Source organism: Mauremys reevesii, linkage group 23, assembly GCF_016161935.1.
Source record: "Mauremys reevesii isolate NIE-2019 linkage group 23, ASM1616193v1, whole genome shotgun sequence".
NCBI classification, from domain to species: domain Eukaryota; kingdom Metazoa; phylum Chordata; order Testudines; family Geoemydidae; genus Mauremys; species Mauremys reevesii.
Genome location: NC_052645.1, coordinates 14,157,259 through 14,184,482, shown reverse-complemented (window position 1 = coordinate 14,184,482; position 27,224 = coordinate 14,157,259).

Sequence of the window (27,224 nt, the reverse complement as noted above, 5' to 3'; positions counted from 1 at the left end):
GTGGAATGTTTCTTCTAGACCAGGGGTTCCCAAACTGTGAGGGGTATGTGGAAGAAATTGTGTAATGGTGGATTTTATTTATTTTATTGCATTTTCTTAATAGGCTTTAAAACTCCAGGAATTTGTTTTGTAAAATATGGTAGTTTATTTAAGATGTGCCAGTGAGAATACAAATACACAGACACTGATGAACCAAGCCCTCACCTCCAATCACCAGGTCAGTTGCCCAGCAACTGTCCAGTCTAATTGAGCTCAGAACTTAGGAGGGTTTTTTTTGTGGTATATGTCACACTATAACTGTATCTGTACATAACAGTGAAATATGGATGGGTAGCTAAATACAGGTACTATTAAGCACACAAAGTATCAGTGATGAGAAGGGTTGGAGTACGCAGCAGCTGGTAGATTGGAAGGGGGTATGTAGTAAGAAAAGTTTGGGAACCTCTGCTCTAGACAAGCAGGAAAGTGATTTATCTAACCCTTTTAATTGGTGGCTAATATAAAAGTTTAATTTTGGTAACTTAAATATTAATACATTGCAAATTCAACTGTGGTGGCAGACTCCATGGGTATGTCTACACAGTGGAAAAAAGAATAAAGCCCGTGGCAGCGACTCAGAACCCTTACCCCTCTCCCTGGGCTTCAGCCCCATCTTGAATGTTTACACAGGCTATTTGTAGCACCCTAGCGTGAACCCAAGTTTGTAGGCTGGGGCTGTGAGACTTCCTGCTGAGGGGTTTGGGTTTTTTTTTTGCTATGTAGACATACCCAATTGGGTCCCAGCTGCACTGCAAGACAATGCCGCTTTACTATATCTGTGTCAGGCCAAATGCATAACTAGGTCCCCTTAGCATGACTGGATTTGGAAGGGACCAGATACTCAAATGGATGCCAGCTGCAAAGCTCTTATTTTTGTGTTCCCCTTCATTGCAGGTTAGACACTGCTTGCAGTTTATTCCTTGTACTTTGTCACTGCCTACACTGGAAGGAGATTAGGAGTCTTCTCTGCCCTGTCGTCCTTCTTACTGGGTGCTAGTGAGTAGTTGTTATAATTTCCTAAATGATCCACCTCCTTGCTACCTGAGAGCCTGACTGTCTCTTCCCCACTTAATAGTGTTGCAGGAATTGAGATAGCTGGGAGATGTGAACATCTGCGCCCTGGCTACTAGGGCATTCTTAGTGGAGGATCCTTGACATTGGAATTCCTTTTCTCCGTTACAGTTGAGTCTTGTAAAGCTCATATATTCACACAGGGGAATTGGACTGCATACAGCAGGGGTAGGCAAACTACGGCCTGTGGGCCACTTCAGGCCCGTCAGATATTTTTATCCAGACCTCAAGCTCCCACTGGGGAGTGAAGTCAGGGGTATGCCCCACTCCACCTGCCCGGCGCTCCTCAGCCCCCGACTCCCAGTTCCCTTGATGAGCAGCATCTTCTGGCACGTAGATCCACACTGCACAGGCGCAACTTCACCATGCTGTTTCCAGGATCAGAATCCCCATGCAGCACCATGCCCAATGCCCTCCCAGTCTCCTACAGACCCACCCTCGAGAGCCTCAAAACTGCCCAGGGGCCGCACCCGTCCCAGCTAGGGTGCCTCTGCCCATGGCAGTGCCTGGTACAGCCGCCTTGGTGTCACTGCCACAGGCCCCTAGGAGCCCGCAGTACCCCCTCGTCGAGCCCACTACCACCACACTCCATGAGTTCCCCCTTTCCCCCACCTTGGTAACATCTCTTATAGAGCCCCCCCATGCTATACCCCATGGAGTCCCCCTCCCCCACTGGGCATTCATAGCCCGCCATACAATTTCCATACCCAAATGCAGCCCTCAGGCCAAAAAGTTTGCCCATTCCTGGCATAAAGGATATTAACCTATTTGGGGATGGAAATCTGTTTACTAAGATATTATCGTGTGTTTTTAATTAAAAGTCTGTGTGCTTAGAGGTTGTCTAGTTAATCAGTTTTGTAAATTGAATAATAAAAGTTCAGAAGTTCCCACAATGATCCATGGAGTCTTGGTGAGTGAAATAAGTACCCTACCTTTTTTCCAACAGCTAAAATTCATTACAAGCTAAAAATGCATTAAATCATTTCCTATGATTCCATGTAAACAATTGTGATTGCCACATATGATTGCAAATAGGAAGGAAGGGAAGATAGTCCACACAATCATAAATGAAAGGATTTGATCCTTGAGACAGTCTCTATATTAGAACGTTCTCCACGGTATGGAAAAGAACCCCTGAAATAAAAGAATAATTACCAAATAAAAATGTAACATGAATGCTGTCTTTCAAGAAACCCTAACTCTCTCTCTTCAGGTAAATTAAGGCTTTTGATGCACCTGGAGGATAATAGATTTATAAGGAATAGCTAGCCATGAATTTCTCAAGAACAAATCTTGGCAAACCAATCTCATTTTCTTCATTGACAGGGTTACTGTTGTAGTGGATGAGGGGAAGCAGTAGATGTGATCTATCTTGATTTTTACTAAGGCTTTTGACACAGTCCCAATTGACATTCTCATAAGCAAACTACGGAAATGTGATATGGCTTAAATTACTAAAGGTAGGTGTACTTCTGGCTGAAAGATCACACTCAATGAGTAGTTAATGCTTTGCTGTCAAACTGGGAAAACGTAGAGGGTGAGTCCTGGGTCTGGTATTAATATTTTCATTAATGACTTGGATAATGGAGTGGAGTGTGTGGTTTAAGAAAAAAAAGTATAGAAGACTCCTTGCAAAAACTTTGGGCTTGTGTTCTATCTTCAAGTTTTCTTGTTAATTTTTGTTAATGATATTTAGAATGGCTTCTAGCTGCTGAGTTGATTTTTGCGTGAGAGTACCTGCTTCTGAAATCTTAAACAATTAACATTACAGCTGTGTGATCGATATAGATAGATATATATAACTGTGATCCAAAATGTCAGTGACTTCTTTCATATGGCAAGAGAGGTGAAAAAGCAACCTTCAAATAAGTCCAGATTAGAGAGCCAGTGGGTAGCTTTGGGAGCGGCTTGATGTAAGTTTGAGATGCTACTGGCAAGCAATCAAAGCAGACACTGTTTTACAGTGTGGTCCATAAAACTGTGACTGGTGTTTACTACTGGGAGAATTCTGCATCACTGCACACACACAGAATTCATGTCGGGAGCAGAATTTTTTTCCCCACAAAAAATACCTTCTACACATGAAGTGCTGCAGTTCTGCCTTTCGTCCATCGGAGGCCGCTGTGGCACCGAACACAGCTATCTGGTAGTAATGGCTAGCCCCTGGCTGTCTTCATCACAGCAGCCTACCCTTTTAGCCAGGGTAGGGCTCACAGACAGGTCAGAAGAGCTAGTGGGGGACAGACCTGGGGCACAGGCTCAGGAGCTAGTGGAATGACAGTATTGAGCCAGGGGCTGAATGGGAGGGGGACTCCAGGGTCACATGGGGGTGGAGGGTGCAGAGACACACAGGGCAGATGTGCCTGACTGAACTGGGGAGGCTCAGAGTCAGCCAGAGTCTGCATGGGAGAGGCTCCCTAACAATCCTCACACATACCCCCAACAACCCACTAGATTCACTTCCAGGCTCCTTCCATCTCCTTCAGCTCCTCCATTACCCCTGACTCCCCCAAACCTTTTCACTGCTTCTTAGGGATGCGAGAAATACGTTTCTGAATCATAGTTTAAATGAATTACTCAAAGATCTGTATTAATATGCCTAGTAAGGAATCTGTTTGTCACAAAAACATTTTCTGAATCTTTTTTTTATGGTCTGTATTGTTACAGACATACTTGCTGACAGGTATTTTGAAATAAATTACCAAAATAATTGAAATTGGCATGATTATATTGTGTTATTTTGAGAAATAAAATATGCAGAATTTTGCAGAATTTTAAAATACTGAGCAAAACATTTTAATTTTTTTGGCACAGAATTCCCCCAGGAGTAGTCGACAGCAGTCACATTGTGCATTGTCTCTGATCTTCCAAAGTTGTAAGAGATTATAGCATCTGCCATGCAGTGTTAAATGGTTCAATGCGGACCACTGTTTTCAGAGTGGATTGTAGCCTAGAAATTCTTCTGTGGGGTTGGCAATCAGGTGTGTTTTTGGAACAAACAACCCCAGAATTATCCCAGAATTCTTTCCATTCCGTCTCAGGATTGAATGAGGACATTTTAATAGTTTTAGTCCAATTCCAGAAAGGTTTATGAGATTTCAGGTGTCTTTGGAATGTTCTGGAGGTCCTCATGAATTGGCAAGTTAAGATTGGCCACGGTTCAACTGTACTCACAAACTGCATGTGTGTCTCTGGATTTTGGGTGGGGGTACATGTGCCAGAGTGGGCAACCTTGTGCAGGCATTGATTTTAATGTTCCAGTTAAGCTAGAAATTTGGCTCATGAGCTGCACACCCAGACTGATGTGCAGTATTCAGCAGTGGAGTATGCCAATGATAGAGTTGCTGTTTGAAGTGTGTGCACATCAGCACCCCATGTTGTGCCCAGGAGTTTTCAGACATGGCTTATTCTTGCTTTTACCTTTTCACATATCTTTTCCAGATGGGCTTTAAAAGTCAAGCTCTTCTGTCCAAGTTCTTTGGATAGGGCTCATTTCAGACCTACTGACTGCAAAAGGTGACATTAAGTGTTTCTTGATGACTTTGTTGTTTAGGTGAAAGGCTGTTGGGATGGAGCTTCCAGTATTGAAATATTGTGCCATTATCTTGAAATCAATGAAGAGAGTGATGAGACCTTTTCCTGGTTCCGCAAGAGTAGGGTGACCAGACGTCCCAATATTTGAGTGGTTGTCCCGCGTCCCCACCGATCTTCGTTCGGGATGCAGTTTGTCCCGATATTTCGCTCCACCAGCAGCACTGGTTTTTGTTTGCTCTGCCGGCGGACCCCCCCTCCTCCAATGTGTCCCAATATTTTCTTTGTCTCATCTGGTCACCGTACACAAGAGCGATGTTGTCTGCATAAACAAACTTATGCAAAATTGTGTCAGGTCAGTTACTAAAGTTGATGTTGAACAGTAAAGGAGGATCCTTGATGTAGGCTGTCACCGAGAGTGTGTTTTTTGATGATCTGCTGATTCAGAAGCATGCAGTATCTTCTGTTGCTCCACATTGTGGCCAGAAATTACATAGTGCTACAGCACTTGATGCCCATAAATGCCTTGAGCAGTAGCCCATATCTCCATACCATATTGTAAGTGGCAGATAAATGTATCAGTGCTGTTGTGGTTTTTAGATTCCCCTGGAAGCCAGTCTCAATATGAATAGTAATGGTGAGAACCTGGTCAGAGCAACTATGGCCTGGTCTGAAACCAGCCCTTTAGCAGGATGACCTCAAAGATAGGGTTGAGACCAGCCAGTGAAAGGAGTGATATTCTGCAATAGCTGGTATTATCATTTGAAGTGTGTAATGACTTATCACCTCATACCAGCTTTTGGGGATCCTTCCCATTGAATGTATAGCAGTGAATAGGTCTATCAACCATGCTTGTCCATTTGTTCCTAAATTCTTGAGGAATTCAAGACAAATGTCATCCTTTCCAGCAGCTTTACCACTTTTAGTGGTCATAAGTTCCTTGTTTATTTCTTGTATAGTATATGGCAATGATAGCGGTGAAGTGGAGGGTCTTTCTTGGATGTTTAGAAAGAGCTTCTTCTGAACCTAAGATGAAAACCTTCACATGGTGCTCCTGTTAGATGTTACTGATTAACGCAATTAACGTAGTCAGAAGGCTACTGGACATCAATTTGTGGATCTCCTGGTATGATTAGCAGTGTGATGTTCGTGAGTGACTGTCCCCATCTGTTGTAACACTATAAAACAAAGTCTCTGCAAAACATCGGGAAAATTGTCTGCAATTTTTTTCCTGGTTTTCCTACAGTTTTCTACTGGCTCGATCTCTATCAAAACACAGCTATATCTATTGAGTGCTTTGCACTGGGATGTATGCCATGTGATATGCTGATAATTGAAGAGATGGAAGAAAGTTAATGGAAAATGAAAAACCAATAAGCAATCCACTCTACATGTTTAAATAGTCTTTAATGCATTTTCCCCAAAAAACTTTATACTGGGGAAATCATATTTCTAATATCTTTTTCCTGCTCAAAGATCCCAAAACACTTTACAAATAACACATACAAAAATCACTTTGGCTACCGTAGAATTGCAGCCCGCTCTGGGTGGAATATGCCAGTTTAGGGCAGAAGTTCAGAATACTGTACTGAATTGAGAATGCAGTGGAATTTAGATAAACAGAATGCACTTACCCTAATTTGTATTTGTCTAGGACTGCTGTTAAAGTTAATCATGCAAATTGCCATGGGCTCTTTAATCACCAGTTTTATATGTTACTTGGGAATAAGTGGGGTAGACAGGTAACACTCATAATCCTTTTTTAAATGATACATTACATTAGGAACCACCTATGTTTAAAGGAAACTGACTATTGCATGAAAAATATGGGATGGCTTATTTTTAAAGGGCCAGCATCTTTTGTAATGTTTCAGGTGTACAGTATCACAATATACAAATATTTGATGAAAACCTGCACAAAGCATTCTGTACAGATTCAGAATGCATTACTTGGGCAACGAAATAACTGCCCTTCAAGTATAGCACAGGTAGTCCCCCTATATGTGGTGGCTGCATTGGTGGCAGAAAGGCCAAGAATTGAACTGTCCAAAAGATGTAACTACTCCTGCCTCTAGGGGTGGGTAGTCCTGCCCCACAGAGTTAGGTAGCATTAATTGGCACTTGCGTTGCCTCATTGATACTTACCTCAACAGTTCAGTTTCCCCCTCTGCCTGGCAAGGAGCTGAGTGCTGTCACCACTGGACTATAAAGTGAATCTCTCTCTGGTGCAATTAATATTTAATAATTTGATTAAAGTGGAATGGCTTCAACAGAGAGACTGAGGGAGACCTACATCAGAATATCCCATAATCCAGTGGTCACTGTTTTGTGCGGAGTTAGATGTGCTCTGAGCATGCCTATAAGACAGAAATGTAGGTGGAGAAATGCCTATCTTCATCTGGTTTGTGGATCGCACTAGGGCAGAGATAGTCAATTATTTTTTCTCAAGGTCCAAATTTCTTGATCAAGGTACAGTCAAGGTCCGGACTGCAGAGAAACATTTTTCACACCGCAAGTGCCCCTGTTCAACAAACACCTAAAATGCTGTGTAATATACCTAGGGCCTATTGCAGGAGTAGTCAATAGGCGAACCATGGGCCAAATCCAGACTGCTAGAGGCTTTTGACCGGACCATGAAACTCTGGAGAGCAGGTGAGGGTGGGGACAGCTAATGTAGGTAGAGGAGTGACTGGCTGCATGGTGGTGAGTTTGGGGGAGCCCAGGGCTGACACATAACTCAGGGTGGCAGGTGCCTCCCCACCCTCCCTAAATGGAGCCCCACCCCCATGGGGTTCATAGCAGGAGCCACGGCAGGCACCTGAGGATGACTCAACTCTTGGGGGGGACAAGTGTCCTGCCCTCCCTAAATGGAGTCCTGCCCGGCTTGCCCAGCAGGGGTTGAGGCCCCAGTGCACCCGGCATGATTCCATTTAGGCAGGGCAGGAGGGGACACTTTTCCCTCTCTGCTCCCCCATTATAAGTCAGCCTTGGGCACCAGCTCCCCCAAGCCCACCAGCACACAGCCAGTTACTCTTCTACTTGCACTAGACCTCCCCCACCCCAGAACTAACTGCCCACAGCCCCCCAGCAGTTTCACAGTCCAGTCAAAAACCTCTGGCGGTTCAGATTTGGCCCACAGTCTGCCTGTTGACTACCCTGCACTAGGGCTTAAGCGACCAGATGCCTAGAGGGAGGCAGCAGTGAACTTGCCCAGAGGCAGAAACTTAGGGGCCTATGAAACTTTTACAGCAGAAATTTAGGCTCCAAATGAATTTAGGCACCTAGAGAGTTAGGCAGCAGCCAAGTAGGGGTTTTGTGGATCTCAGTGGTGCCTAAAACTGAGACTTAGGTGCCTAAACCCCTGTGTGGATCTGGGCCTATATGGAAAAAAAAACTTTAGTAAGTATGAGTGTGGAAGGTCTCTTGCCTGAACTGAGGGGCAAGGTAGTAAGAGAGCCTGGTGCTGTCTTTTATTGACTTCTGGCTATGAGGAATTATTTAGGGTGCTCAAAAGTGGTATAACTGGGAGCAACATGATGGAATAAGGAAGAAAAATTAGGCTGAATAGGATAAAAAAACTTCCTGTTGGTGAGAGCTATTCAAATGGAAATAGTAGAAACCTTATTATTTTGGATTCTTAAAATTAGACTGGAGAAAGCACTAGAAAACAGCATAAGAAACAGTCTTGCAATGGCTAGGGGATGGCATCAATATGACCTAATAGGTCTTTTCCATCTCTAACTTCTACTAAGTCAGGGTTCAGGAAGGCTTTTCGCCATCTGGACTAGTCGTTCAAAACCAGACTTTAGGGCTGATTTCCCCTTCTAAATGATGATTTTGTCACCTACGGTTACAGCATCTTCCATTATTCAACTGATCTTACTCAGTTTATCTTTGGGTTTCTAACTGAAATTTTCCCTGGAGCAACAGTTTTCAGATCTAAATTCTTCTAGTCATTTTCACTGTGCTGTGCCCCTCTTGTACAAGAGGGATACAGCACAATGGTCACAGATGAGACAAGACAGCAGTTACCTTTAGGCAAGAATTACTAGTCTAGCTCCACTGATACAGACAGTAAGAGATAGGCATAGGAGAGGCCATTATTCTAACAACATGGCATCTCTTGGTGCTTAATGCTGGCGCAGATGAATGTGATCTAAGCATAAGGATGGTAAGCCCATGGCTTGTAAACCCAGCCCTAGCACCAACTGCCTTTGTGTCCTTCAGCAATTAATTTAACCTCTACCTCAATTTTTCCCTCTCTAAAGTGGAGATAATACCAAAGAATTTTAAATTGTATTTGCTGTTCAGTGGCCTATGTGAAATGATTTCGTTGGGTCTCAGCCTTAATGCACAAGTGTCCCTGTCACTTGTTTAGCCTCTTCACAGAGGCCCAGAATTGAATGGGCCATAGGGACTCAATGAACACCACTCACCCCTAAAAGTGTGGGCATCCCTGCAAGTCAGGTTTGAAGCATACTGCCAGAGTAGCACTGTGTTTGGCAAGCTCAGGCCAGTCCCACAGGATGCAGGGTTGTATTATGATTAAGAGACGATTCCCCACTTCACCATGTGGTGGCACCACCAGCAAACGTAAAATCAATACTGTACTTGGAACTACTGTATGTGTCACAAGCTGGGACACTGACAACCTGTAACATAGTCTGTGCTTGTCAACAAGCAGGTGTTTCCAAACCATTTTAATAACAAAAACTAACGTGTGTTCTTTTAGGATGGAGAAGGGGAGTTCTCTGGAATGCTCTAATATTCCCCATTGTGCTGATGTTCTTCCAGCCTGAAAAGAGCAGAATCATGCAACTGGTCACTTAAGCAACATGAGGCTCCCTTAAGAGCCTGGTGGTCTCTCTATCTAAGGTACTTATATAGCTCTCTTTGCCACAAGATCTGAGCACCTCATAATCTTAATTTATCCTTACAACACACATGTGCAGTAGGGAAGTGCAAGACTTTCATTCAGGTTTGTAAGTTCACACAGGAAGTATGTGGTGGAGTAAGTAATTGAATCCAGGTATCCCAAGGCCTAGGCTAGAACCTGAAGCACTGAATCAACCTTCTTGAAGAGTTGTTACAGCTGCTATTTCGGCTCCTAGAAGGTCTTCAAGACTGCAATGAATTTATAAACTGTTAAAATTAAATGAAAAATAAATAGAGACTAGATGGGTGAGGTAATATCTTTTATTGGGCCAACTTTTGAACCACACAGAGCTCTTGAGGTCTGGGAAAGGTACTCAGAGCATCTCAGCTAAATGCAAGGTGGAACAGATTGTTTAGCATAAGCAGTTAGCACATATTGTAATGGACTATTCAAGGTAGAGTGGCCCATTAACACCTCTGCAGGCATAGCACAAAAGGACAGGGTTAGTGGGTTACAGATTGTTGTAATAAGCCGTAAATCCAGTGTCCCTGTTCAGTCTATGCTTCATTTGAAGTTGTTCGTGACAAGGTGTGCAGCAGAATTCGCAGGGGCCATGACATGAATGCTTCTGTTATGACGCACTGAAATAGATCTGGTTTACATAATGCCCTGCTAACAACAGGGGTTGCCTGGACCCAGATCTTGAAGGTAAAAAGCCCCAATGTCATCGAGTTCCTTACCACACAATGTTTATGCTCAGCACCAGGTTTGTGCGCACACTGCCTGTGTGCACTGGAGCAGGGAACAGTGGGATGGTTTATTCCCTAAGGCATTGGATTCCAGCCCAGATATGGAGCAATTGCAATCTGAACACTGAACAGGTAGCTCACTTCATTACACAACCGGATACACATGCAGGCAGAACAGATACTTCTTTGCCCTGGGCTTCTGTGCAGTCATGCCCACGGGGTCTGGGCACATCCCCCATCAGTAATCCTCACACACACAGTTTTGCTTATGTAGGTTGTAATATCAGCCTCTCCTCACAAACAGGAAACTTTACAGTGATACCCCACAAAAACACTGTGGTTCTGCATTCCTGTTGCAACTCTTCTCGATCTGAGAGACAATCCCCATCCCACACAAAGGCAGATCCCAAGCTGTTGAAGTGGGTGATGGTGCAGACTGCAAGACTGAGACCATCTTGGTTCACTTATCCAAGTTTCCACTGCTCCATTCCACCAATGTGTCACAAACTGGAGATTTACCCTGCCTGGGGTTCACTGTCCATTACTAATCTTTTTTATTAAGTGATTTTCTAAAGTCCTAGTATAGTGCCAGCCTTATATATGTGGCAGTGCCCAAGCATGCCTATTTCCATGCCCACCTTTGCCTCTGCTGAGACTGCCATTGGTTAATTAGGCTTTGTCTACACCACACAGATTTTAGTGACATGGCTCTGCTGCTACAGCCGTGCACAGTGTAGCTGCTGTTTGTTGGCAGGAGAAAGCTCTCATACCGACAAAAAGCTTCCACCCCCCACGAGTGGCGGTAGTTTTGGAAGGAGAGCGCTCCTGCCAACAAAGCATTGTTCACACTGGCGCTTTTCGTCAGTAAAGCTTTTGTCATTCAAGAGTGTGGTTTTTTAACACCACTGAACAACAAAAAATTTGCGGATGAAGTTCCAGTGTAGACAAAGTCGGAGTGCCAAAAGTGGTGGTGGTTTTGCAAGCAGAACTTGTCCATTAGAAACTAAGAGATCCACCCACTGATTTCACAGGGGCCATTGAATGGCTGTCAGATAACTATTTCCAATCACGGCTAACTTTGTATACCCTTGAACAGGCACACAATGGTGAAAGGTTCTTCTTCGAGTGCTTGTTCATGTCAATTCCAATCAGGTGTGTGTGTGCACATGTGCACAGTAGCCGGAAGATTTTTCCCCTATCAGCATCCGTGGGGTTGGCCTGGGCGCCCAATAAAGGGCCCTACCGATCTGCCACCCCCTCAGTTCCTCCTTACCACCAGTGACGGTAGCTGGAACTTCCCTTGCTCTTGCTTTGGCAAGCGGCTTAGCAGTACTTTCGGTTTTCGCTGTAGATAGATAGTTCTAGTTGGTTAGTATAGCGTAGTTCATTCACTTCTAAGTTTCAGTTATGGGTGGTTCCCCCCCTTGTTTTTCTCCCCCCCTTATTTGTCACCAGGACATGCTGCGATCCCTGGGCCTTGCTAGGACTGTGCGAAGCACATGCCTTAAAGTGGCCCCCACATCTCCTGTTTACAGTGTCTGGATGAGGGTCACCAAAAAGACCACTGCAAGATCTGTCAGGAATTCCAGCCAAGAACTCTTAAAGAGAGGGAGCAGCGGCTTAAAATCCTTTTCATGGAGGCAGCTCTCCGACCTCAGTTGGACCCAGGCGCCAGACATCCCGCTCCCAGTATGTCTTCTTTGGCACGGAGTGCTCCGGCACCATCTTTGAGAGATCCGGTGTCGAAGAAAGACACTGCCAAGGAGGCTCGACACTGTCATGGAGCCCTCTAAGGGGCACTCCAGCCTTCAGCACTGGTCCCAATCACCAGCACAGAAGAAGAAGAGGACGGAAGAAACGACGATCCTCTTTGGAAAGATCCAGGGACCAGCCATCAGTGGCACCTCAGTTGGACCGAGGCTCAGAGTGGGGCTACGTTGACTTCTGCCCAAGTGAAGCAGTCGAGTCTGGGCCCATCGCACTCGCCGAACCCCTCAAACCACCTGTCGCTCCCATCCACCCTGGAGGCTTTTGAGCAGCGCAGGACCTGCTTAGACTTACGTTCTCGCCCCCAAGGGAGAGAGGATGCATCCGCACTGTAGGCTCCATCCCGGCACCCCGATCAGTTAAAGGGAAAGCTGGCAATGATGTCATGCCGATCCCCATCACCTCAGCACCCCCCGACGCCAGCGCCTCCATCCAGGGAGTGCAGTCAGTCCCCAGGCTCCCGGCGCTCTACGTTGAGAGGTGTAGCGCCGGCCTGGTCCTCCTATTCTGAAACATCAGAGTCAGAGTTGGACTTGTACCACTCTAACTATAGTAGAAGCAGAAGGTCCAGTTCAAGGCACCATAGGGGGTCCCTCCCAATGCAGTGGCCCATGCAATGGCAGAACCCAGCTCAGTGGCCCTTTTGGATTCCGTGAGCTTTCCATCAAGGCCAGGGTCGAAGCCAAGGATCCCACTCGAGAGCTGCATCAGTGGCGTCTGCAATGTTTGTTCTGCCGCGACGAGCGACCAAGCCATTACCTCCGGCATCAATGCCATCAGCCACAGCACCGTCACCAACATTGACACTGACCGCAGCGCCGCCCTTGACAACGCCTTCGGCACCGGAGGCGTCGGCAGCTCAGATTGCTGCTACGGTGCTGGCTGCATCTTCGATGAAGACCCCGGTGCAGATGCTACACCAGGCGTCTACACCGGCACAGGAGCGGGACCCCATATTGGCACCAATACCCACCAATGCCTCGTGGCACTGGGACTGGGCCAACCAACCACGGTCCCCCCAGTCATGAGATCCCTCAGGTGGGAATGGTAGAGAGCAACCACCTCCTCTGGTAGCCTCCTCCACTTCTTCACCAGATGAGACGCTGGCGGGCACTTCCGTAGCCCCAGCTCTGGAAAACTCCAGGATGTTTCAGCAGTTGCTGCGCCGGGTCGCCCAGGGTCTGGGCATTAAGGCGGAGGAAGTGGTAGATGATGCAGACCCTATGGTTGACATCCTGGCCCCCTCTTGCCCTTCCCGTATCGCCTTACCATTTATAAAGACAATTACAGACATGGCTAAGACCCTGTAGCAGACCCCGGCCTCACTCCCACCCACCACCAAGCATAACGAACGCTGGTACTTTGTGCCCTCCAAGGGTTATGAACATTTATATTCCCACCCCCAGCCTGACTCTCTGGTGGTAGATGCTGCTAACCAGCGCGCGAGGCCAGGCTTTCAGGGCCCTTCCCCCAAGAATAGGGATGCTAAAAAAAACTAGACCTATTCGGGCGAAAGGTGTACTCAACGGGGGGACTACAGCTCCAAATATCTAACCAGCAGGCCATCGTCAGCAGATATTGCTACAATACCTGCTTGGCAATAGCTAACTTCACGGAGTGGCTCCCCTCAGACTCCCATGCCGAATTTTTGGCTTTGGTCAAGGAGGGGAGACTGATCTCCAGGGTGTCCCTGCAGGTAGCACTTGATGGGGCAGATGCTGCCACCAGGGTTATGGCCACAGGAGTAGCCATGAGAAGGGGCTCATGGCTCCAGGTTTCTGGTCTCCCCTATGAGGTCCAGCAGACCATACAAGGCCTGCCTTTTGAGGGTGAGACTCTTTTTTCGGAGAAAACGGACAAGAGGCTAAACAGCCTAAAGGACTCCAGAGCCACCCTCAGGTCCCTGAGTCTCTACACAACATCAACACAGCGACAACACTTCCATCTGCAGCCTCCTCAGCGGTTCAGTCACCAGAACCACCAGGATGAGGAACAGGACAGGCAGAAGGCCGCATCAACCTTCTGGCCGGGGCTCAGGACAACCCAAGCCGTCTTCAGGGCCCATACCGACCTTTTGAAGGCATGGTCGAGGACAGTGTACCACACCAAAGACTGGATCCACCCCGCCTTACCTTCTCGTCCCAACTGTCCTCTTTCTACTGTGCATAGTCCCGTATCACCTCAGACTGCTGGGTGCTCCGCACGGTAGAGAGGGGATACTTCATCCAATTCTGTGCCCTCCCACCCTTCCACCCCCCTTCCCTGTCCCTCTTAAGGGACTCTTCTCACAAACAATTCCTTATTCAGGAGGTTCAGTTGCTCCTATCACTAAGGGCATTGGAGGTGGTTCCTCAGGAGCACAGGGGCAAGGGCTTTTATTCCTGGTATTTCCTAATACCAAAAGCCAAAGGTGGCCTCAGGCCCATCCTGGACCTGCAAGAACTCAACAAGTTCATGAAGAAACTCAAGTTCTGCATGGTCTCATTGGCCTCCATCATCCCCTCACTGGATCCAGCAGACTGGTATGCCGCCCCCGACTTTAAGGACACTTACTTTCATATTGCGATCACTCAGCCCCACAGGAAGTACCTCACAATAGCCACTACCAATTTACAGTCCTTCCGTTCGGCCTGTCAGCAGCACTTCGAGTCTTCACCAAGTGCATGGCAGTCGTCGCTGCATTCCTGCGCAGGCACCAGGTACAGATGTTTCCGTACCTCGACAACTGACTGATCAAGGGCCACAGGAAACCCTCTACGAGAGCCACCTACCTTGCCAAGTGGAAGAGATTTTCAGTCTGGTTGGCACAGCGTCATTTGTTCCCAACACTTGCCTCAGTGCTGCTTATTCTGGACTACCTTCTCTATCTGAAGCAGCAGGGGCTTTCAGTGTCATCAATAAGAGTTCACTAAGCTGCCATCTCGGCCTTTCACCGGACGCGGAGGGATGCTCTGTGTTTGCTAACCCGATGGTCAGCCGGTTTCTTAAAGGTCTCGACAGGCTATACCCTTATGTCTGGCAGCCTGTCCCAGCTTGGGACCTCAACCTGGTCCTTTCTAGGCTCATGGGATCACCCCCCTTTGAAACCTTGGCATCATGCTTCCTGCTCTACCTCTCTTACAAGGTGGCGTTCCTGGTAGCGATAACCTCAGCCAGGAGGGTGTCTGAACTTAAGGCCCTAACATCAGAGCCTCCTTACACCTTGTTCTGTAAGGACAAGGTTCAGCTCAGACCTCACCCTGCTTTCCTCCCAAAGGTTGTGTCGCAGTTTCACATCAACCAGAACATCTTCCTCCTGGTATTGTACCCTAAGCAGCATTGGATGTCCGTAGGGCGCTAGCCTTCTACATTGAGAGAATTCAGCCATTCAGAAAATCGGTCCAGTTATTCATGGCAGTGGTGGAAAGAATGAAAGGTCTGCCTGTGTCATCGCAATGCATTTTGTGATGGATCATGTCCTGCATTCGTGAGTGCTACAACCTGGCGGGGGTTCCTGCACCTCCGATCACTGCGCACTCCACCAGGGCGCAAGCCTCGTCAACAGCATTCCTGGCTCAGGTTCCCACTCAGGAAATCTGCAGGGCGGCAACATGGTCCTCCATACACACTTTCGCCATGCACTATGTGATTACCCAGCAGGCCAGAGACGATGCGGCCTTCAGGTGAGCAGTGCTCCAACCAGTGAATAACTCCGACCCCACCTCCTGAACTTGGGCTTGTGAGTCACCTGATTGGAAGTGACATGAACAAGCACTCAAAGAAGAAAAAACGGTTACTCGCCTTCCCGTAACTGCTGTTCTTCGAGATGTGTTGTTCACAGGGGCGGCTCTAGGCACCAGCAAAACAAGCTGGTGCCTAGGGCGGCAAAATCTAGGGGGCGTCCCCTGCGGCCGGGGGGGGGCGGCAGGCTGGGCCGGCGGACCTGCCGCAGTCATGCCTGCGGAGGGGGCGCTCGTCCCGCGGCTCGGCTGGACCTCCCGCAGGCATGACTGCGGCAGCTCAAGCGGAGCCGCCGGACCCGCGAGCCGTCCGCAGCCGCGGGAGGTCCAGCCGAGCCACGCGGGACCAGCGGTCCCTCTGCAGTCATGCCCGCGGGAGGTCCGCTGCTCCCGCGGCTCCGGGGCGCCTCCCGTGCATGACTGCTTGGGGCGGCCAAAAACGTAGAGCCGCCCCTGGTTGTTCATGTCCATTCCAATACCCATCCTCCTTCCCTGCTGTCGGAGTAGCCGGCAAGAAGGAACTTGAGGGGGTGGTGGGTCGGCAGGGCCCTTTATTGGGTGCTATGAAGACGCAACTCCAGTGGGTGCCCAGGCCGACCCCACGGATGCTGTTAGGGGAAAAATCTTCCAGCTACTGTGCATGTGCGTGCACACACACCTGATTGGAATGGACATGAACAACACATCTCAAAGAACAACAGTTACGAGAAGGTGAGTAATCAGTTTTTTTGTGACCTATTACCATTGCCCTCAACCAACTACTAATGTATGATTGCTGTCAATATCCAGTGGATCTTGTGGCCTTTTAAAGGATTCTTACTGTACACTGGAGTTCTTGCTGTGTGAGTGGATAGGATTTTTGAGTTAAATATTATCTGATGTAACATTATTTATTATCTGTTTCCAACACACTGACCTCATTTCCACTATATCTTATTCTGGGCTGCTGCTGTGGGATGTTTATCTTGCATGTTAGTTAGTGGCATGCAAGGATGAGTGTGGGGAAATGATTCTGTGCAGACTTTGAAAGAGACAAATCAACACCACAGCTTTGGCCAGGGCCTTCAAAAGCTAATTTGTGAGCAAGTGTCTCACTGAGCTCCTGTTGGAAAGCAGGCAAAAAGAAACTTGTATTTACCTGCCTTGCAAGCCCTGCTATCCCTGCTCCCACTGAAGTTAATGGAAAAACTCACATTGACTTCCATGGACACAGGCTTTATAGTATTATGCTGCAGTATAAAGTAGGTGCAATAAAGATTTTATCTAATCCACCAGGGGCCAAAATGCATGAAGTTCATATTTTGCAAACTGACATAAAACAAATGGCCAGATGTACATTGCCATCTGAGCACAGGACTGGGAATCAGGAGACATGGATTTTAGTCTCGAGTCTGCCACTGACTGGCTGTGAGCTTTGTGACCTTGGGTAAGTAGTTTTACTTCTGTATCTTGGTTTCCCCATCTTCTAAATGGCATAATGATATCTACCTTTATGAAGCACTTTGAAATCCTTAGATGAAAGGTGCTACCTAAGTGTAATGCATTATTTTCATTAAAAAACACACATGCACCCTTGATATTTCTCTGCACTTGTATCTTTTTATAGATGCTGTGTTTATTTTACAAATTTTTGAATATGAGCCCCTCTGGGCACATTTTCATTTTTCTAACATGAAAAATATATAGCAGATTAGAAATTGTCTGTTGGCTAAATTCACCAGCATTAAAACCTTGCAATTGATTATCATTGTCCTCATCTTGTAGCGATGGAGATGGGGAGCACAGGGTCAAATGTAATGTTAGCTGCAAAGGGGGAAAAATGGGCAATGCCCTTTTCATTTCAATATGATGGAGCAGGAGACCTAAAAAGTTTTGTTAGAAAACAAGCAGGATTATTATATTTTTTTCAAATCTTAGAAATTCAGATCTAATCTCATAGAGTCATAGACTTTAAGTTCAGAAGGGACCATTATGATAATCTAGTCTGACCTCCTGCACAACGCAGGCCACAGAATCTGACCCACCCACTCCTGTAATAAACCCCTAACCTATGTCTGAGCTATTGAAGTCCTCAAATCCTGGTTTAAAGACTTCAAGGTGCAGAGAATCCTCCAGCAAGTGACCCGTGCCCCACGCAGCAGAGGAAGGCGAAAAACCCCCAGGGCCTCTGCCAATCTGCCCTGAAGGAAAGTTCCTTCCTGACCCCAGATATGGCGATCAGTTAAACCCTGGGCATGTGGGCAAGACTCACCAGCCAGACACCCAGGAAAGAATTCTCTGTAGTAACTCAGATCCCACCCCATCTAACATCCCATCATGGGCCATTGGGCATATTTACCGCTAATAGTCAATGATCAATTAATTGTCAAAATTAAGCTATCCCATCATACCATCCCCTCCATAAACTTATCAAGCTTAGTCTTGAAGCCAGATATGTCTTTTGCCCCCACTGCTCCCCTTGGAAGGCTGTTCCAGAACTTCACTCCTCTGATGGTTAGAAACCTTCATCTAATTTCAAGTCTAAACTTCCTGATGGCCAGTTTATATCCATTTGTTCTTGTGTCCACATTGGTACTGATCTTAGATAATTCCTCTCCCTCCCTGGTATTTATCCCTCTGATATATTTATAAAGAGCAATCATATCTCCCCTCAGCCTTCTTTTGGTTAGGCTAAACAAGCCAAGCTCTTTGAGTCTCCTTTCATAAGACAGGTTTTCCATTCCTCCGGATCATCCTAGTAGCCCTTCTCTGTACCTGTTCCAGTTTGAATTCATCCTTCTTAAACATAGGAGACCAGAATCTGTCCTGGAAGAGTGTATGGTGCCTGGAGAACTAGTGAAATGCCAAGAGCTATGAGCGGAAGCTGAGTGGGGAAGGGATTTTCAGTCACACAGTGTAAAACCATTTGGGTTTGCTAATATCTATTTCATTTTGATGTCTAGTAAATATGACTGAGGTAGGACATTTGTTGTAAAAGCTTCGATGCCCTCCCCCTGCCTGTGGTCAAGGTGCAAGAGCCAGAATAAACATCAGTCTGACAGACCCAGGGAAGGCCACACTGGATGTTCCTGAGATTTCTAATGTAAAAAAGAAATAGGGAAGAATATTCCTTTTGCGAGGAGGGAGCTGCTAGGAGACCCAAAAAACTTCCAACCCCCTCTCAGGTCTTTGTTTATCTAACGTAAAGAAGAGGGAGGAAAAAAGGGCACACGTCCAATTAAAAAAAAAAACACTTGCCAAGTCCCTTTGTAGACTTCTTCATACTTTGGTCCATTCCCTCTGGGGAAAAAGATTCTGAAATATGCAGAGAAGCAACAGTGCAAGCTTTATATTGTTGCAGCCACTTTACCTTTGTGGTGACACATGCTCCTTTGAGCTGCAGCATTGCCAAATATGCAAGAGTGCCACAAACTCGGGTGGTTTTGTTGTTGTTGTTGTTTTGAAGCTTGTGAGGTATTACTTTTCCTTTGGCCAAGTAAATGCATTTCCCAGCATATTTAAACCCGTTATGTCTTTTACTCATTGTACAACAAAATATGAAAAAGCCACAGGGCACAATTGGGTCCCAAATAATTGCATTTGCTAACTATACACGGGCCTAGTAGCTGCATACATACTGCAGCTCTGAACAGTTTCAGGTGGCTTCTAAAATATAGAATACAGTTAGTTCCACTAGAGGGATCATAAAGTATGTAAAAGGACTCAATTCCCACACACTATAATACCGTTCTGTGATTTGGGGGGATCCGGGGGGGCTGCTCATCCCAAATAATTTCTCAAGCAGGATCACTTCTGGGATTTGAGGAGTAGGATCACAGAAAGAGTGGCTAATGGGAGTCAGCTGGGAGCAGAATCAAAGCTCTGTTGATCAGGGAATATGTTTGATATCTCATTAGCTGCCAGATTATTAAGTTATTAATTAATCCACTCCATTTATTGTTGTGACATGGCTTTTCACTACTGGCTTAGTCCCTGCTGTGTAGCAGCACCAACAGCCAAGAAGCAATGAAGTGCCACTTGTGTGATAATGCCACCTCTTGGAGAAAGCGGAGAGTCAGAGAGAAAGAAGAATAGCTCCTTAAGGGCATGGACTTCCAATGAGTCTGGGTAGTTTATTTGGTTTGTGTGGCTTAGGGGTTAGAGCCAAGAATCTGGGAGTCACGACTTTTAGGTTTTCTTCTCAGCTTTGAAACTGATTCACTGCATGACTTTGAACAACTGACTTAACTTCTCTGTGTCTATTGAAACATAGCAAAAAGTAGCTCCACATGACCTGGGCTAGGGTTTAAATTAAAATGAAAGAGGAGGATGAGGGACTAATCAGCTACCATCTTCCACAAGCTGGCCAGTGAGTGGCTAGAGACTCAGGAGCAGGAGAGGCGACTCTGCATCCCCCCCAGCATGTGTTCTCTTCCCCAGTCGCTACAGGCCTTCTCAGGTTTCCCACCTGTTGAGGTGGGTGGCATTTCCCAGAGTGTAAAATTGTTTACTTTGGAATGAATGGATGTAATGCACACCAGTGCCTTCTACACACAGTGGGATGAGAACTGCCCAGTTGTGTGTTGTAGGCACTGTACTGTTAATAGCTCATTTGAGATTTTCAGCTAACTCAGATTGTGCTTCTGCTGGAGTGTGCTTTTGTTTTACGTTGCCAGGTCCTCCCATATCCCTGGCAGACCTGCCTCATGACCCAGGCACCTGGATTTGTACTGTTTACTCTGCATTCTACTACCCTGCTGAGGACAATGAAAGCACATCTGTCAGTTTCACTCTTTGTTTACAGTTTCTAGTCATTTTCCCTTTCACATTCTCACTGGCTGGCATGGTGCTGCAGTGAGAGCTGGCTGTCTGATGAACACCTCTGAGTGCCAATGATTCAACAAAATTTGCCAACTTCATTAGATAAACTATACACTGTGAATAAGTGCTATCCCCACCGGCTGTTTCCACTGGAATTGGCTTTAGGTTTTGTAAGGGCTTCTTTTCTATAAAACGTTGAAGCCACATTTGACCCACCATTGTCTTGTCCACACAGGGAGCTGAAAGCAGCTAGGATCTGAAAGGCTGAGCCAGTTTCTTGTAAGCTGGTGTTATTAGCCTGAACTTTCTAATGAGCAGTTGAAGTAAATTAAACTGCATGTCTGTGCAGTAATCAGGCAATAAGGAGACTCCACAGTGGCTTATCCTGGATCCAAAATGCTAAACAAGAGAAAAATATGAAGAGGCAGTGAAAACAACTCCTTTGAGGTCCTATGAGATATTTGAAGGTAACAGCAGCACCAAAATGGAATTAGTCAGAGCATTAGCAGCCTCACATAGTTGAAATACCAAAAAGCAAGTCAGCTTCAGCTCCTGGTTCAGTTGGTGCTAGGAAGAGATGTCTGAGCTTTGAACAAAATATTTTTTCTTTTTGTTTGGATGTCAAGTGTTCTGCTCTGCATGGAAATTAGACTAGACTCACAGCTCGTTTCTTTGCATCCAGGAAACGGAAGGTAACTGATATCGGGGAAGACTGACGGAAAGATTGTATCCATGACAACCAGCAGATATGGCCTTGCTGCCCAGATGGCTGGTGCCTGATTGGTTCCCATGTCCTCCCAGGATGTTCCCAACCCCAATGGGTCCCTTTGCTCAGGACACCTATTGTCTCCAGCTTGGTGCTCTTGAGATGCAGGTGGCAAATTCCCAAATAAAAAGAGGCTCTCCTAGGCATCGGTTTAACCAATGCATGCTCTTTTAGCAAAACCCACCTTAGGCTGCATGTGCCCATGCCAAACAATCCTCCTTCAGATTTCTGGGGCTCAGGTCTAAAACTCTGGTCATTGACTAGAGCGCCTAGGTGCTATTGTGATACTTATAATATTAATTAATGTGGAAGCAGTGGACTGGATGGGGTCAGTGATCCCATAATCACTTCACAGAACCAGGGACCTTCTTCAAAGGAAAATACAGTAAATGGTGCCATAGGAATCACAACTTGGTTTGAGTAGATGAGCCGGCTTAATTCTTGCCAGAACTGGCCACATGAGCAACATCAGGAGGGAGTGTGAGGCACATGTTTGTGTTTACAGAAGATGCAGGTATTTGTCCTGTTAATAGGCCCTCACTACACATTGAACACCCTCTTCCAGGGGAATTAGATTTAGAGAACTGATTGCGTTCCCTAAAGTACTCACTGTACCATAATCTGCAGTGATGTGTTTTCCGCATTCCGGGTGCTGCCTGGACCTGCCTCGGAAAGCAGTGGCATTTCAGGCAGCTGTAATCACACACGACGGTGAGTATAACAACGGAAAGAAATCCGCCACAAAAGGAAAAAGTAATCGGTCATTAAACACGCCAGCCAAAGTTTCTCATTACAGAGCTCCTGTTTTATGTCTAAAAAGTGACGCTTGCACCACGCAAAGGAAAAATGTCTCTGGGATCAAAACAAGATGTTATCCCATTATGGTGGTAAGAGGAGGGGAGTCTGGGATTTTTCAGCTTGGAAAAGAGATGACTAAGGGGGGTTATAATTGAGGTCTATAAAATCATGACTGGTGTGGAGAAAGTAAATAAGGAAGTGTTATTTACTCCTTCTCATAACACAAGAACTAGGGGTCACCAAATGAAATTAACAGGCAGCAGGTTTAAAACAAACAAAGGGAAGCATTTCTTCGCACAATGCACAGTCAACCTGTGAAACTCTTTGCCAGAGGATGTTGTGAAGGCCAAGACTATAACAGGGTTCAAAAAGAACTAGATAAGTTCATGGAAGATAGATCCATCAATGGCTATTTGCCAGAAGCTGGGAATGGGTGACGGGGGATGGATCATTTGATGATTCCCTGTTCTATTCATTCCCTCTGAAGCACCTGGCATTGGCCACTGTCGGAAGACAGGATACTGGGCTAGACGGACCTTTGGTCTGACCCAGTATGGCCGTTCTTATGGTCCGCTCTTATGAAAGGATGACAGGACACCTGAGTTCTAATCCTGGCTCTGCCACTGATTTGCTCCGTGACATGTTCCTCAGTTTCCCCATCTGCACAACAAGAATAACAGCAATATACTAGAAGATCATTTCAGATTAGTGCATTTTAAAAACAAAAATACATAAATACCTACTGCACAGGGTTACTGTAAGGCTTAATTAACAATGTCTGAATGTATGTAGCTTGCAGACCACACTGATCTTGCTCAGTAAATAATAACCTTGATAATGGGACTCATCCTGCAAATTTGTGCTTGCAATCCCATTACATTTATTTGTGTGAGTAAAGGCTGGTGGGATCTGGCCTGAAGTTTGTAAAATGATCTGAGACTGCCTAATAAACATTATATAGGAAGACAGGGATACAATTCTGAGTCTCAGAAAATACAGAAATATACGGGAGAATAAAGAGATACATATTATCCGTACACCTCCTAACTTACAATACAATCATCTAGCACAACACACAGTTAAAAAGATGTTCCTGTTGCATCTTGGCTCCAGAAAGGAGAAGCGGACAGATAAGGTGACTCAGGGGATCACTATTCCTAGGCAGCTAGGCTGATTAGCTGTGGTCTGTGCATTCTTATACAGGGATCACAAAGGGGACAGCAAATCAAACAGCTTTTAATGCAAAGGGGAGAACTGTACCTGTGGCCAAGCTTGGGAAAGCTGGTTGTTTGTTGTTTCAACGGATGTAACTTTCACATACATCACAATCACTCTGCATGGGAACGCATTTATAAACCAAAAGCCAGCCAGCTTCAGATGCTAAAATGTCTCCTGCTGTAAATGAAGAGGATTTGGATTTTGAAACTGGAGAAAACAAACAGCAATGCAGCATTTTGAGTTTTTCAGTGAATTTCAGTGAACTGTGAAAGGGACCATTTGAGAGCTTTGGAGACCTCTGTGTCTCCATCATAGCCATAACTCTGCCCCCAAACAAAGACCTCCGCAATTACCTGAAGAGAATACTTGGAAAGGAAGAAGGTTGTTTAGCTTCATTTAGCCATTGTGCTCTCTTGGGTGCCAACACTGAAGCTGCCTTTTAACTGGGAAATACTAATTGGGCTGAGACCACTACCTCATTTCACCTATCAAGAAGACACTTTCAGTCACCATTGCCCTGGGCTCACCTGGCAACCTAATAATGAGGCTCCATATTCTGTTACCAGTCTCCTGTATCTTTCAGGGCTGTCTACTGCAGGAGGCAGTGTGGCCTATTGGTTACAGCAGCAGACTTGGGTTCAGGATTCTTGTGTTCTATGCCGAGCTCGGCCACTGAATTGCTATGAGAGTTATCTAATCTAATTTGGGGATACTATATAGCCACCTTTGCGAAGTTCTTTGAGGTCTTTGTGTAAATGAAACAATAAACAGAGCACAAGCACTATCGTGCTAATACTCATGCAATGTATTTTTCAGTAAAAAAAAAATCTTGAATTTACAGTTTTACTGTGAAACTGGCTTGTGTGATTTGGTACTTTGCCTAGACTCTTCGGCATCCCTGGGTGTGGATCTTTTTGTTCCCTTCAAATTAAATAAATCTTCATTTCCATAAAGCTCAATATTTCCTGTCTTTTGTCAAGCATGCAGTCAACTTGCAAATCTTTCTGCTGTGAAATATGAGCACATTTCAGCATCTCAGTAGAGTCATTGGGGGATGGAGTCAGTAGTGGAGTCTCTCCCTATCTCTCTACTTGAATTCCAACACACTTTGCTCTGCGTTTCAAATAGAATCCCTCTGGATAGTGGCCATTAACCTCCCACAATAATCTTGAAAATTGTCTTGCATTCTTACTGATTACTGTACCACTATTCAGTGCTAGAAAAATACCAGTGCTGTAAACAGAGCACCCCATCCAGGGCCATGTGCATGCCAACTTTTTAACTCACCAAAAGGAGACTACTTTATTTTTAACATATTTTCACTCTTTACAATAGCAATAATGATTTCTGGGTCCAAAAATTCACAGCAGCTGGGTCAAGGCAGGGGCGGCTCTACAAAGTAGGCTGCCCCAAGCAGCGCGGAGCGCTGCGCCGCCCTTCCCCAGTCCCGCGGCGGGTCCCCTCTTCCCGCGGCTCCGGCATCCTGGGGAGGGCGGCATTTGGCTCCGGTTGAGCTCCCGCAGGCATGACTGCAGCAGGTCCGCTCGTCCCGGGCTCCGGTGGACCTGCCGCAGGCATGCCGGCGGGAGCTCAACCGGAGCCAAATGACGCCCTCCCCAGGATGCCGCCCCAAGCGGGCGCTTGGCCCGCTGGTGCCTAGAGCCGCCCCTGGGTCAAGGTTATATCCTCAGTTGCTCCACATGATTGCAAGTCTTCCAGGCAGATCTCCTCTTTGAAGTCAATAGGAGTTCTGCATGCCAACTGGGGGGAAATGCCCTCTCTGTCCTTAATGGCTTAAATATATCACTTCAGTTTAACACCAGGGCTGGCAAGTATCAGAGGGGTAGCCGTGTTAGTCTGGTTCTGTAAAAGCAGCAAAGAATCCTGTGGCACCTTATAGACTAACAGACGTTTTGCAGTCGAGCTTTCGTGGGTGAATACCCACTTCTTCGGATGCAAGGGTGGGTGATTCCTAAAGTGTGGAGGAATCAAGGCCAGTGCCACCATGGTGGAATTGCCAAAGGTCAGCTTCATGGGGCCTAGATTTGATCTTAGAGGGTTGGAAACAGCCACTTTGCTATCCTGCTAGAAAGCCCCATGCCATGCATGTTTCTGTCTGCATTCATCATATGTCAGTCTGATACAATTCAAGAACATAAAAAAGTACTAAAAGTTACATGGACTTTGCAAACAAATGAAAGGAAAATAAGTCAGATGTTAGGTCTTCCAGCATTGATGCTATCTCTTTAATATTGCTATTTAAAGCAGGTTTAATTCTGTACCAGCTGGAGGATGATCCTAGCTGTGCTGCCATATGCATATCAAGCAACAAGGAGCACTCCTAGAAAGCTGTGAAGTTAGATGAAATTATCCTAGACAAAACTCATCTCAACTTGCTCTCACAGTAATTGATATGGGGCCTAATTGTCCATAACAAGAATTCACTAGTACTATTCTGGCTGTTTCGTACTCCACAAGACTTTCATCTCAGGCTTGTGGATTTACAGTACTGAGGTGTGGTCAAAGCACAGGACTGGGAGCCAGGAAATCTTAAGCTTGGTTCTGACACTATGTCTCTCTATGATCTTGGGGAATTCTCTGCTTCAGTTTCTGTACAACAGATGATAATATGGACCCACCTCACTGGCCTGTTGTGAAGATTAAAAGTGGGATTTTCAAAAGTGATCGGTGCTGACCTAATTCTGATCCCCTTGAGTCAATTGCCCGGGCCAATGAGAATGCAGGATCGGGACCTTAGATTGTTAGCTCCTTGGGGCAGAAACTATATTTTTGTGCTTTGTACATTGCTGATTTTTAACAAACGATAGAAAAATACTTTTAGCTCCCACATTATTATGTTTGACCCTTAGCTGTACCTATCTTTTAAAAAATTGTTTATTTAATAAACAGTTCTATAATGAAATACAAAAATATTTTTTTGCAGAAGGTGGACAGAAGGAGCAGAATGTTACATTTTTCTACTGGGCGGGATAGCAGATAAGAATAGCAATTTATAATTAATACTTCACATTCCTAAAGCACCTGTCATCTGAGTAGCTCTCTATAAACCCTACAAAGCTGGATATGTATCAATGTCCCTAGTTTATGGAGAAACTGAAGAATGGGACTTGCACAAGGTTGAACAGTGAGTTAATGTCAGACTCAGAAAACAGAACCCAGATTATTGGCCTGCCCATCTCCTGCTCTAATCACTAGCCTGTACTGCCTCCCACTAATTTAACCTCACTACGTCCTTCTTGTGGGACTATTTTCCAATGTTCTATATACAATGAAGGCAGCATACAACTCAGCTTAACGCTTGGGGGGGAGATTTTCCATGACACACATGGCAGTTGGGCACCTCACTCCAATTGGGCAGTGGGAGTGAGCATCTAGCTGCCTTTTGTGCGTTTGAAAATCTCCCTCACCAGTAGAAATATGTACACATAACAGTTGGTTACAAACAGTACTTCAAACCATCCAAAACCACGACTGGCTTTATGGTGTAAGGAATCCAAGGACTCCTGTGAATATGGTACCTTCTGTACGTGTTCAGTTATTTTCGAATATCTTAGGAAAGATCCTGTCACTGACCAGTGTTACTTTTCAAACAATGCATGTAAATGCCTATGCACTGAGCTTTGTCTTTAAAGACATGTTACCATATGTTGAGATACTGGTCTGTTTTATGTCTTCAACTGTACATATCTTCTGACACGTTGATTCGATCTGGCCTCCCTCTGCCTATTTTGGCCAAGAAATCTTGAGGCTTCATCTCCACTTCCTTCTGCCTAATTCTTGAAAGACAACAGAAGCGATTTTTCTGGGTAAGTATATTCATATATCCTCCATCTCCTTCTTTGATTTAGATCTTTGTTTGCCTCCACTCT